Source organism: Danio aesculapii, chromosome 1, assembly GCF_903798145.1.
Source record: "Danio aesculapii chromosome 1, fDanAes4.1, whole genome shotgun sequence".
Classification (NCBI taxonomy): domain Eukaryota; kingdom Metazoa; phylum Chordata; class Actinopteri; order Cypriniformes; family Danionidae; genus Danio; species Danio aesculapii.
Window position 1 is genome coordinate 3,139,161 of NC_079435.1, and position 14,062 is coordinate 3,153,222.

Below are 14,062 nucleotides of genomic sequence, written 5' to 3' on the forward strand. Positions count from 1 at the left end.
GCAAGTAAACACGAGTGAGTCATGAAACATGAAAGTGAGTGTTACCAGCATCCACCAACTGAAGGTGTGTTTGGAGAACACAGTTTACCTAGCGACGTTCTCATGACAATCTGCAATAGCAGAAGGAATTATGCACTGTGTCAATAAAAATGATTTATGAGCCAACAGTTTTCAGGTTGACCTCCTGTACACCCAAATATTTATGGGATGACCTAACCCAGGCTCATTGGAAAGATGTGCTTGCCTCAGACTACATTTTTACATTGCTCCAGTTTTGTTTCATTGCAGCTTCTGATGACAAAATCATTAGAGGGCTCTGTCTATAATTTTGTGAGTTTGAAATATGCTACTAGGCTACTTTGTCATTTACACATGCATTATTTCATCAAGGAAATCAGGCAGCAATGCAAATACTAGAATTTGACTTTTTAACTGATCCTGCTAACGTCATTCAGGCAGATCCGGAAGGACGTGTCAACACGAGGCTGTGTTCTACAGTGGCTGAGGGAGCTTAACATGCTGCAATAAAAAAAAGCATGCAATTACAAAAACGGCAACATATTAGGAAAACATCTTTACTGCAAATCATCACAATGCAAACACATTAAAAAACATGCTGCATTTTCTCACACCACGTGCAAATAGCATGGAACACAACTGAAATGTTTTAAGGGGACCCTAAAACATGATGTCCAGTAAAATACCACCAAGTTAGCACCATGAATAAACCGGGGATTCAAGTAGCAGCGCTGGTATAGATGTATCTGCACCTATACTGTTGTTCACAGAAAGATTTTAAAGATTTGTCCGATTTTAATGAAACTATTCTTCTCTCTTGGCTGCCATCATTGTGTATTTGGGAACAAGCAAGCTGCGTGACACATTTACAACCCTACCCCAGCACCCTTTCTGAGTTTAAATAGCCTTACAAGAACTTCCTTGGTTTACAAAAAACTCATGAATATTCATTAAAATGAGTAGGATGTGCTCTGCATTTACTATAAATCAAACAGACTTTGGTGTCTGTGTCATTCTTCTCCACACCTGTGAGCTGCAGATCAGGGTCAAACACATCTGAGGTTACAAGCCTTCAGCAAAACCAACATCAACAAGTAAGTTTTGCTTATGACTTTTTTTCTCTATCCGAAATGTGTGGATTGGGGTGAGGGGTCATTCTTAACACTGAAATGAAGGAAAGCATCTCAGTTTTCATATGGATTCTGTGTTCGCACTTACTTTCATGTTCATTCTTCTGGGAAAACCTGGTCTCAATGAGAAAGTGATGTTTTCATTAAAGTCTGAAATGAGTAATGAGCCTGTGTTTATTCTATTAAGAAAATGCAAGCTAATATGGGCAAAACTTTATTTTATAAATTAATGTTTATGTAACATTTATCATAGATACACATTCGTTTTAACATCACTGCATCTGTGCGATACAAAATCACGCTTAAAACAAATAAAAAATAGTAATTTGATTATAGGGCAAATTATAAGTGCAGCTGGGTGATTTGTTTGAAGCAGCAGATTTGCATATTATTTGAGCGGATCTTGGGTGTTTTCACAAACAAAATTGCAACTTGTGGCTAAACTACCATAGTACTGTTGTGAATTCCTCTGTCTGGCTCACGGCACCAAAACTGTTGTGAAATTCTAAGACAAGCCAAAAACCAGGGAGACCTTTTGGGTATCTTCAAAGCAGAATCCTTTAATAAGAAGAACTCAGCATCGCTGTGGCGTCATCCAAAGAACTCTGGATTGGTACAGCAGACACTCAGTTTAAATACATTTTTACAGACATTGATACATGTAGGTGGCGACAGTCTAAAACAAAGCATGCAAATGAAGTGTTGTTGTCGGCAGGGTAAATCGCCTTTCCAGCCCTGATCTCATTAGTATATAAGTACTCATTCATGATACATTTTAGCATGAAAACAATGATGTTCTGGAGAACAGAATCCGTCCGATCAGCTGACCTGCTTGACCATTTGTTAGACAATAGACACTGCTGTGCTGTGAAACTGACAATTGGCATTGCTTTGGAGACAGTCAGTGCTCAGGAAACCAAGAGATGTTAAGGTCTGTCACACCCTAAAAACCAAAGAATATAACTTTTCAGTTATATATAGCTTATTGCTAATTGGTAACTAGATTATATACATTTATATTCCCACAGTACGTTGTATCATTTGGGAAATAAATGATGAAGTGATGAGTGTTTCCCAAAACCGTAGTTGCTCTGTCACAGATCCATTGTTTGAACCACGTTAAATATAATGTAATACATCCTTTAAGTTTCTCTAAACTTCCGGTGACTCCAACTATGTGAGCAACAGCTGTTGTTGACAGAAGTGGGTGAGCAAATGAGGAATGCAAATGATGAATGATTTTTGCAAGCGACAGCCGATAAGAGCATCTACAAATCTACTAAATCTCTGTTTGTTTGAATGTAGTGTTAGGCAGCACTAATGTTCCTGGGCTCCGCTGTACTTCAGTGTCATCGAAAGACTGTCTAGCAAACTCAAAAGCAGTGAATTGTGCACAGTTGTCTGCTTTTTAAGTAGTTGGAGCCTTTAAATTGCTCTTAAAAGACCAACATTACCTTAGGAATGCAGTGAAAAGAGCAACATCTTCACATGACACATTAAGTTTTCTGTCTCCAGCATTTGCAGATATATTACTGGACCAACAAATGTGTGACTGCATATTAATGCCAACAACAAAATAATGTGGAGAATAAAGACTGAATAGAGACTTATATAATTTGAGATATATATTTTTTTAAGATTAAGTATTTTCCTAAAAATTTTGTACCAAAAAGGATATGTTTATTTAAATTTTTGTTTCACAGTGTCTGAACTAAGGATTGTGCTGCTTGGTAAAACTGGAGCAGGGAAAAGTGCAACAGGAAACACCATCCTGGGCAGAAAGGTGTTTGAAGTAGGTGACTATTCTGAATCTACAACTCAACACTGTGAGAAACACGAGGTACTTGTGGGAGGTCGAAACATCACAGTGATCGACACTCCTGGAGTTTTTCACATGTTCATGAGTGAAAGACAGGTGAAGGCAGAGATTGAAAAGAGTCTGGAGATGTCTGCTTCTGGTCCCCATGTCTTTTTGTTGATCATCAGACTTGGGAGATTCACAGAAGAAGAGAAGAATGCAGTCGAAAGGATTCAGAAAACCCTTGGAGAAGAAGCAAAGAGATTCACCATTCTGTTGGTTACAGGAGCTGATCAATTAGAGAGACCATTAGAAGATTATCTACCGGAAAACCAAGATCTGCAGAATTTAGTAGATGAATATGAGGGAAGATATCATGCCTTCAATAACCTGCAGAAGTATGGTGCTCAAGTCACCGAACTGCTGGAGAAGATCAATGCGTTAGTAGAAAACAATGGAAACAAACACTACACCATCAACAACACACAGAAATACCAGATGTTTCTGAAGATTGCACGTACAATGCTCGCAGCTGGTTCAATAATTTCTGTTTCAATGTTTTTGTTGGATAGACTTCATAAATAATCAGAAAACAAATTCAGATGTAGATTAACATGCAATCTATGCTGTTGTACATCCGAGCATCTCTAATTATGAAATCATATAAGTGGCAAAATTCATTTTGAAATGTAGTGTAAAACAGCTATGAAATGTGCAAAATGGCAATGTATTTTTATTTATGTAAATTTGCACTCTAGGACCACGTGTGCAAAGTTTGCAGCAAAACGAAAATGACTGTTAAATTATACAATTTACATTTGCTTTTTCCAACCAGATTTAATGTGTAAATTACATAGTAATTTTAAGGTTTTATACGTTTAATAGAATTAAATTGAAAATGTTTCATCAAAATTGAATTAATGTGTCCAACATGTACAAGCAGTGGTAGGATGGTTGCAAAATGGTAGCAAAATAATCATAAAAATTTTATTTGTCCTAGGAGCATTTAGACTCATGATTAAGCCCAGCCCATACTGTGTAATATTTAATAATCTTAAATGATTGTAGGATGTGAGATTGCATGAATATGATCTTCGTGTAATGCTGTAATTCAATTTTAATTTTTTTATTTGGCAGTATTTTATTTTGACATTTCTGCAAGTGCACCAGAATTAGCCAGAAGGCTATTTTTCATCTGTTGTCTCTGAACAACCTAAAAAAAAAAAAAATACAAGAATTGTACAATCAATCAAACATAGTCAAAAAGTACTAAAATAGACATGGTTATGTAGAATATATACAAATTAGACTAAAACACCAACATTTTGTAATAGAGATAAAAATAGTTGAAACACATTTAAACAACAAATCATTAAGATGGTAGGCACAAATGGAAACATGCTGTGTTCATTCTAATAGGAATGATGACGCGTCTGATTCTCTATAAACCAGATTTTAAAATGTTTCTTGAATATATTAAAGGTGGTTATATCTCTGATGCTGCCAGGGACAGAATTCCACTTCTGTGCAGCTGTAACTGAAAAGGTACCCTGACCAAAGGTACTTTTCCGGAGTGGGACAATACAGTCTCCTTGGGCTGCCCCTTGTGTTGCTCTGTGTGGTGTTCCTGATGTTTACAAACTGAGGTGGGGATGACGGACCATGAATGATTTTATTCATCAGTCAAATGTTTGAGTACTTAATGACATAAGATCTCAGTTGTCATCAAGATGTCAATTAAAATGCACCAAACTGATCCACAAGAAAACTGACCTCACCTGGAGCTTTACTTCATCCATCCATGACTCTTACAGACACTCAGAAAGTGTCTGAAACCTTCTGACACTGCCAGAACTTTATCAGAGGGAAATTTTAATTTGAAATGGTAATTACACAGTGGTGAGTGAACATGTTAAACCAACAATTAAAGACCACGGAGTTTAACAGGATTTCTGGAATCTTTTAGGATTTCCCAAATTTGTCTCATACAACCAAATCATGGCTGAAATTGCACATTGTGAGCAGGGCTTGTTACATGTGGGATGGTTGTAGCAAAACTTTAAATGCGTTTCAAAATGCATTTCAGCTAAAGGTATAGCAAAAAGGTAGCAACATTAGTCTGTTGATGTAGTTTTAAAGGGCCACAAACTCCCCCTGTTTCAGCAGGGTGTTTTCACACCTCTAGTTTGGAAAAAGTCAGGAAAGTGGGTGTGTCCAGCTCTGTTTAGGTGGGTCGGAGAAGGGAAAGAGGGATGGTTTGGATAAAAATGGAAGTTTTCATTTGGGCACACGCTGATTTTCACAGAGGCAAAAAAAAAAAAAAAAACAGATGCAGAGGAAAAAGACAGTGGCTGTGTTTACATGGACATCAGTAATCAAATTATTTGACAAATTATTAATCTGTGGACTTTAACTGCAGTTTGGCACTTTCACTTTCATTCAGGAGCATTTCATGCATGCCCCCCATGACAAACCGGATATTGCATACGAGGAACTGCTGGAGAGTTTAAATCTAAATGGAATGTTTGGTACCGCACGGCGACTGGAATAAAAAAAAAAACCTCTACATTTCTCAGTGTTATGACCTAAACCGGTTACCACAAATAAGGAGAAGACGAGTGCAATTGGGGTAGATAATATATTTATTTACTTAATTCAAAAGTCATGCTGCTAGCCCAACTCAGGTCCAAAACCGACCCAAGACGAAAGATAAGTGATGACCAGATTCTGCCTGCAGCCCCAACACACACGTCCGAGACAGACACGCTATTTATAGCAGAGCAAATCAACCACACATCGGTGTTTTCAATCCCGGCGTAATCAGCTGGACCTGCAACACACATACATACGCTGACGCACACAGACAGACACCCACATCCCAACAACAAACGACCACAAGGGGTCGTCACACTCGGTAACTTAGGAGCACTTGGTAGGTAGCGTCAGAAAGCAGTGTGTGTATAGACCAGGGGTGGGCAAACTTGGTCCTGGAGGGCCGGTGTCCTGCACAGTTTAGCTCCAACACTAATCAAACACACCTGAACAATCTAATCAGTGTCTTCAAGATCACTAGAAATCTATAAGCAAGTGTGTTTGATTAGAGCTGGAGCTAAACTGTGCAGGACACCGGCCCTCCAGGACCGAGTTTGCCTACCCCTGGTATAGACTATCCTGTCACAAAATGCGGCGAAAATCCTACACGATAATAATAGTTTGATTGCAGTGTTTACATGTTTACACTCGGAGAGCAGCATTTACGGCTGATCTTTCAGTCGATAATATTGTAGTGATATTAACGTACTGTAAACTTAGAAATCATTTTGACTAAGGTTTGTCTTTAAACACTGAAAGAGTACTGCTGACGTTACGAACTAACTTGCCTCTGAATAAACAAAGAAAGACCACTGATCGATCACTTACCTAATCTGTTGAGACCTGAGAATCAGCACCAACTGGAGCCGCGTCTTTATTTAAAGGAGACGAGCAGGAAATCCGGATTTCACCATTTCCAGATGCGAAAAGCTCTCGGGTAAAAAATTTCCTTACAAACACATTTCTGTCGCGTGCACTGTAGTCCACACGTGAGTCCAGCTGCGCTCTCATAGCAGGGAAATGAAAACAAGACCTTCGTTGCACCACATTTATAAACACAACACTGACGACTCGTGTCTCCAAACAATTCTTTTTCTTCCACTTGTTTTGGCAACACAACATGGCGTCTCTCTGCCGTCTGAACACTGTACAGGTAGCCATCATGCACTTCGAAGCCATCATGCATATTAATGAAGTTGCACCACATTCACAATAGAGCGCGCTGATTGGTTTGAACCAAATCTTTCTCATGAATTAATGCTGCACACTCAGAGACATCACGATGCACTCGCAGGTAAAGACATCCACTCTCCACGCTGGAATTCACGCAAGTATCTAATCACCGTGACGCAGCTTCAAAAATTCGTTTCAAACCAGAAGAACGAATTTGCTCAAAATAAAGCAAAAACAACCAATTTTCACTTTTTAGTGAAATATATGTGCCCTAATAGTGTTTATAGCAGCGTGGGACACATTTAGGAATATCAACAGCTCAAAAAAATGTGTTTTGGTGTTTCGTGACCCTTTAATGCATTCACTTACACTGAGGGTGCCACCTAGACGTTGGAAGCTGGTGCATTTGACACCCTAGCTCAGATCATTTGGCAAATGTAAATCCTACAATCATGCTCAGATCCTTGTCAAAACAATATGTGATCGCCTGAACCAGATGGTCTCAGCTCTATTGAACTGAATTCTGGAGTCGATCGGTTGAAGTGAGAAAGCAATTTGATTCAACAAACTAATAAACCAGGCTATATCACAGTGTATTATGGTTATGAAATAGCCATTCTTCTGGCTAAATGTTCAACCCACATAAAGAATATTCAGTACTTTTGCAAAAAAAAAAACATATTGCATATTTCAAACAGATATGGCAACAAAGAGTATTTATAAATGTTTAGCAGTGTTTCCCAACCCTGTTCCTGATGGCACACCAACAGTACACATTTTCAAATACTTCCTTATCAACTAATTAGAACATAAGAAGAGACTCCAAAAACTGAAATGAATGTCTCAGATAAGGGAGACATTAAAAATATGTACCACATATAAATCTAGTATAGCGACATCTTGATGAATATGAAAACATTTTTTTATTTAGCATGCATTTTTTTGCATTGTTTCTTTATGTTCGTCAGCACACAAAATTTTCCCCAGTTTCCCCAGGCTTCCCCTATGCTCTAACCAAATCAGTGATTGAAATGTAGGTCTTGTAAATAGATTGTTTCAACTGAAAGAAATGACTGTGATCTTAAAATATGTCAGTGCATATTATTTCAGCATAGATATTGGGTATCTGTACATGGATCTGTAATTTTTTTTTAAATATATTACTGTTTTTTGTCCTGTCTCTGTAATCCTGTTGCACTGTAAAAGCTCTGTCACCAAAACAAATTCCTCGTATTTGTGAACATACCTGGCAATAAAGCTCTTTCTGATTCTGATTCTGATGGATGTGTGTGGTTTCAACATGGATATTAGTTATTAGCTTGTGTCAGAACTTTTACTTAAGTAATCAGTGATAAGTCATTTGTAAAAATTAATTTGTAAAAAATAAACTTTGTCCAAGAAAAGAAATAAAAGCAATGTGTTTGTTTTTAACTGTCTGAATTTGTTCTAAGCTTTATCGGTTTTAGCTGCACATATTTTTTTCACTCTTAGACTACCCTTTTTTACCACTAAAAGATCATATTGTTCAATCTTACAATGCTACTTGATAATAGATTTTAAATAGTCAAGTTAAATTGGCAGTGTGTGTGTGTATGTTTATATATAGATTTATATATGTGTGTGTTTGTGTGTGTGCAATTAGTAGTATGCTTAGATCATGCAGATATTCAAGCACCTTTAAAGGCAATGGGATACAATCTTATTCATATCGTTTCCACTGACTGATACAGTACGCTATGGGTCGATACAGGTCACCTTTATCAGCCTTGCATTTCCACTGCTAAAAGGGTACCAATAGTTTTCTTTTGGTGGGAGTGGTGTACGACAGAAAGTTTCAGACGAATCATTTTCGCTTTAGAAAATGTCTACAATAAATCTGTACGGGTCGTTCACATATCATATGAGAAGCACTTCTCAGAAAACAGAGGCTTCATACACAGAAATACTTGTGTATAATGTTTATTACTAACCTTTCTATGAACATAAGTTGATTATAACTGCAGATCAATGAGTGTGAAATAGCCTACTGTAACGTCTGTAATTATATTAAATAAATAAATAAATGAACATATATGAACACATACAGCCCCTTACTGTCGCTCATATGTTATCAACTACAGAAGAACTACACACAACAGACATTTAGTCCTTATTTGGGTTCAAAAACAACACAAGATATAGTCCACAGTCAGTGCAAACCTCTCATGTGTGTCTGTAATCCTTAGCAGCACATGTAACCTCTGTTAGAGAGTAATTCTGTCATTCTGAGTTCATGTTAGTCCAAAAGGTGAAGATAATAGTTAAACATGGCAGTTTGTTCACATTTGTGGAAAAAATAATGTGCTCCTTTTTCCGGCTCCTCCCTTGTTTTTTTCGCGCTTCACTCTTGCGTTTGTCAGTGTCTGACAGGATCGGGTTTCAAAAGCACGTCAACAATCAAGCGCAGGTTATTATCATCAGCTCAAGAAGTTTGTTATTTCAAATATAGACGAGCGGTGAGCACAATCAAGAAAGCGAAACCGCTCACGCTTCAGACTGACTCATAAAAAAGTACGGGGCAAAGGGTAAATCTGCTTTTCTTTTTGGCTTTGTGGCTGTTCATCAAGATGACGACAAGGTTTGTTTGAGCCTGGGTCAACCATGGCTCCCCCCATAGCACAATTTCTTTGGCCCAGATCTGGCCCACACCATCAGGATTTGCTTGGCCCACATGCCGCAGTGAATTACGGTACATGACTGGAACAAGTCTGCCTTTCATTCAAGAGGCAAACATGGACCAGATCTGGGCCAAGTCTCAGCCAAGTTAATAACCCATAACTGAGCCTGAACTAGGCCAGTTTTATAAACCCATGAAGCATTTCACTTTTCCAGTCTCCGGTGCCTAGACTGCAGCTCTGCACAAGATGTTTGGCCTGTGGAGAAATTGTCGTGACCAACTGAGCCTGGTTCTCTCGAGTTTTTTTTTTCCTCGCCACTGTCGTCACTGGCTTGCATGGTTCGGGATCTGTAGAGCTGCTCATCGATGGATTTGCTCTTCAGAGCTAAACTGAACTTAAACACTAAAAACTGAGCTACACTGCTCCTATTTACTATGATCTTCTATGTGAAGCTGCTTTGACACAATCTACATTGTAAAAGCGCTACATAAATAAAGGTGAATTGAATTGAATTGAATTTATGGCTGTGCTTTTTCTTGAAGCGACCTGATTGATAGAATTTTTTCTTTACTCAAAAATAATTTAAATGTATTTTAAAAGTGGGTCAAGATATGCCAAACTTACATGGCCCACATATACATTTTAACATCTGGTCTTGTGTGCCGCCTGTAAGACGGTGCCACATCAGCCAAACCTGGGCCATGTTTGGCCCACATGCTGCATGCCTGTGCCGGGCGAATGCTTGCTGTGCCAGCTTTAGGCCAAATCTGGGCCAGAATTCATTGCTACCTGGTTCGTTATTATATGTATATATAATTACGCTGTAATCTCCCGGCTGTGTAGTTAAAACATGGCAGTTTTCATTTGTCATTTGTTTCATTTGTTTTCATTCTGGCTTGTTATGTTTGTGTGTGTGTGAGTGTGTGTGTGGTGTGTGTGTGTGTGTGTGTATAAATGACAAAAAATTTATAAAGAAAACACTATTAAGAAAACACTGACTAAAAAAGTAAGAAAGTAGACTACATTTCTTGAAGAATGACTGGAATAATCAGGAGATGATCTAGGCCAGGCATGGGCAAACTCGATCCTCGAGGGCCGGTGTCCCTGCAGAGTTTTGCTCCAACACTAATCAAACACACCTGAACACCCTAATTAGTGTCTTCAAGATCACTAGAAAGCTACAAGCAGGTGTGTTTGATTAGGGTTGGTGCAAAACTATGCAGGGACACAGGCCCTCCAGGATCGAGTTTGCCCATCCCTGATCTAGGCTAAGCAGTAGTCTCCCTTTTTTATAAAAATATTTTCCCACAGGGTGCAGGAAACACATGTGGAAAGCAGCATTCTGCAGCAGTTTTGGTAGCAAATAAAAAATCCTGCAGCCTGTATGTGCATGGCTCTTTGTAGCCATTATTTTAAACTTAATATGCTGATTTTAAGCACGTTTTGTATGTTACAGGGAGTCTGCAATGCATTAAAACTTTGCCTTGCAAGCAACAACTGGCAGTAAGTGCATATTCGACAAATATAAAGTTTAACGTTAATAGGCCTAAATAATGACCCATTTTTTAAAATGTACGATTTCCTGTCAGCCTCCTCTCTTGCTTTGTTGCAAGCCGTACTGTAGTTTTTGATTATTATGTTTAAATTATTATGTTTGAACAAAAACCTCGCTGTGAACAGCTGTGTCTCATTTCAGAGCTCTTTCCATTCTCATTGCCTTGGTAGCACACAACATAATCGATGCATGCCCGACCTTTAGGGTTTTACGACAGTAATGTGCACAAGCAGCTATCTAAATTATTTCAACTGAACTCAGATTAGTTAGATCAAATGATCTTTAACTTGCTCTTATGGAACCAAATTAACCGTGGGCATTTAGTTCGGCTCACTGAAGTCAGGTTTTCGACTTTTTTTTGCTTTTCTTCTTCTTTTATGAAACTGCCCCCACATTGATAAGTTGAGTCTTTGTCCTCCTACTTATAAGCCCTGTTAAGGTACTATGATCAGACATGAAACTGACTTGCACACACACACTCTTTTGCATCACCATTAGAAATAATAGGCTATGGCTGAGAAAAGATTTATATCGAGCGCTTCCTTGTGTCCTTGTTTTATAATAGAACAGGACACGGATAATTTGTGTATCCCAACTGTCCCAACTTTTTCAGATTTTGGGTTGTATAGATAGATGCAATGCAATACAGAATTTATTAAAAACAAAAGCACATTTAAAAACAAGCTACGTTGACCAAAGTGCTGTATGTAGAATTACTAATGATTGAAAAAAAGAATATAAAAGAAAACATTTAATAAATAAAAGCAATAAAACAGTACTCAAGGAGTATTAAAAGCGAGAGAAAATATCTAGGTCTTTAAAATGAACTTAAACACAGAAATAGAGGGGGATGTGGAGTGGTAGAGTGTTCTAGCGTTTAGGAGCAGAAACGGCAAATGCTCGATCACCATTTTTTTAAAAGTGTGATTTAAGCATGGTGAGTGAATTGAAATCACAAGATCTCAATGATTGAGAGGGGGTATACGAGCAAATCTGTAAGATACTGAAGAGCAAGATTATTGACGGCTTTGTGTACAGATAACTACATTTTAAAATCAATTCTATATTTAATCGGTAACCAGTGAGGTGCAGATAAAATAGATGTTACTGACTCAAATGCTGAGCGTAAGGCACTGCAGCGGGTGGCGAAAACTGCCCAACACATCACAGGGACTACACTGCCAGCCATTGAGGACATCCAGAAGAAACACTGTCTGCGCCGAGCACGCAGTATTCTTAAGGACTCCTCTCACCCTGCTCACAGACTGTTTTCTCTCCTGCCTTCCGGCAGGCGCTTCAGGCTCCCCCGGACAAAAACCAGCAGACTGAGAAACAGCTTTTTCCCCAGAGCTGTCTCCCTTTTGAACTCTGCCCCTCACTAACTCTTTTGCCCCCCCAATACACCCCCCACACTCCTCTAACTTATACTCCTCACAATCACTGCACTATTTAACATTTGCACATTTAAAGTTTGCACTTATTCATTGCACTACATTGCACTGATTCACTTATTTGAACTGTACATACCCACTGCACATGAACATTTGTAATTGTTTATCTATCTGCACACTTCTGATTATTAATAGCATCCTGTACATATATTCATTTATTGTAAATCTGTTCATAGCTAATACAACCTGTATATAATGTTGATAGTACATCCATCTGTAAATATCACCATAGTTTTTCTATAACTGCACTTTATAACTTATACCTGTATCCTGCACTTGCTGCTATTGCACTGCTGGTTAGACTGAAACTGCATTTCGTTGCCTTGTACTTGTACATGTGTAATGACAATAAAGTTGAATCTAATCTAATCTAATCTAATCTAATATGCAGCAGAATTTTGTACAGGCAAGAGACGAGAGAGAGAGAATACTGAGAAACGCCATAATAGAGAGTTACAGAAATCCAGATGAGTGGTAAAGGCGTGAATCACTGTTTGAATCACTGTCTGAGATGGTAAAAGCAAATTTTACAACAGTACAGATCTGTTTGTCAATTTTTTGTCAAACATAATGCAAAGATTTCTTGCACATCGGGTAACTTGTGGGGCCAGGGAACCCAAATTGACACCTAACATAGAATTTTCTTTGTGCACAAATAAGATTTTCATAAAAAATAAATAAAAATATAAAATAATATATAATAAAAATTTGCTTGAGAGAAAAAGTTAACGCTCATCTAAACAAGCCAGGAATGGTTGTAAGCCATTTACATCATGTTGTTTTAAAGGAAAATACAGATGTTACTACTTCAATGTGTTCCTTATGGCGCCATTCATACCGCGGCGACAGCGGTACTTGGTGCGCCAGCAGCTTTTGACCGCTGGGTGGCAGTTTAACCACAGATATTCAGCTTTGCCTTTCCACAACACTAAACAGACTTTTCTGTGCGTACCTTATGTGATCAGATGTGTTCAATTAAAATATAATTTGATTTAGTTTTCTTAGTAATAAACATGATCTTACCAGGGCTTAACGTATTCCGGCACCATGCCGGATCTCCGGCGTGCGGCCGTGAGAGAAAAAAAAAATAGAGCTTGCACATGCGGTTTAGTTGGGGATGCTCAAAATAACCGATTAAGCAATAACCGAAAGGGCACGTTTGTAACCGATGAATGGTATCAGTTAAACGATTAAAATATGCTTTATACATTTTTAAAGTTTGGCTGCAGACGGGGCATCTGTTAAATTGTTTACTGACTGCAGCCAGTGTTTTACGCTCTGCTTATGCTCGCTCAGCGCCGATCTGGAAACATTTTGGATTCGTGGCGAACGAGAAAGGCGAATCAATAATTAGGATGAAGCTATTTGTTGGGCTTGTTTAGAAAAATAAGTGTTAAATGGACAAACACGTCGAACCTCCAGAGCTGCGGTCATGTCACCCAGCCCATGGAATGCGGAGCCAGCTCCGGTGTCATCTACTGAACGCAAATGCCCAGCTAGTCCAGCCAGGTATGGCAGAGAGGCCTTTTCAAAAATGGCCAAATACAAAAGAGAAACTGATAAATAGTAGACGTTGATGAGAAATGGAGCAGCATATTTGGTAGTTGAGAACGCGCCGCTCCGCGATGTAGAGCTGGTTTCCGAGAAATGCAGGCGGCGGAGCAAGATACCCTCTTTGCCACAGTTTC

General features: G+C 38.6%; 1 protein-coding gene across 1 annotated transcript in view; it reads left to right on the forward strand.

Annotated features, from left to right (window-relative positions):
* Window positions 1-1,045: 1,045 nt before the first annotated feature.
* LOC130222916 (GTPase IMAP family member 8-like) overlaps window positions 1,046-14,062 on the forward strand; it is a 37,466-nt gene continuing 24,449 nt past the window's right edge. Inside the window, exon 1 of the mRNA XM_056455533.1 lies at window positions 1,046-1,112. The gene's annotated coding sequence lies outside the window, so the exon portion shown is untranslated. The remainder of the gene's footprint in view (window positions 1,113-14,062) is intronic.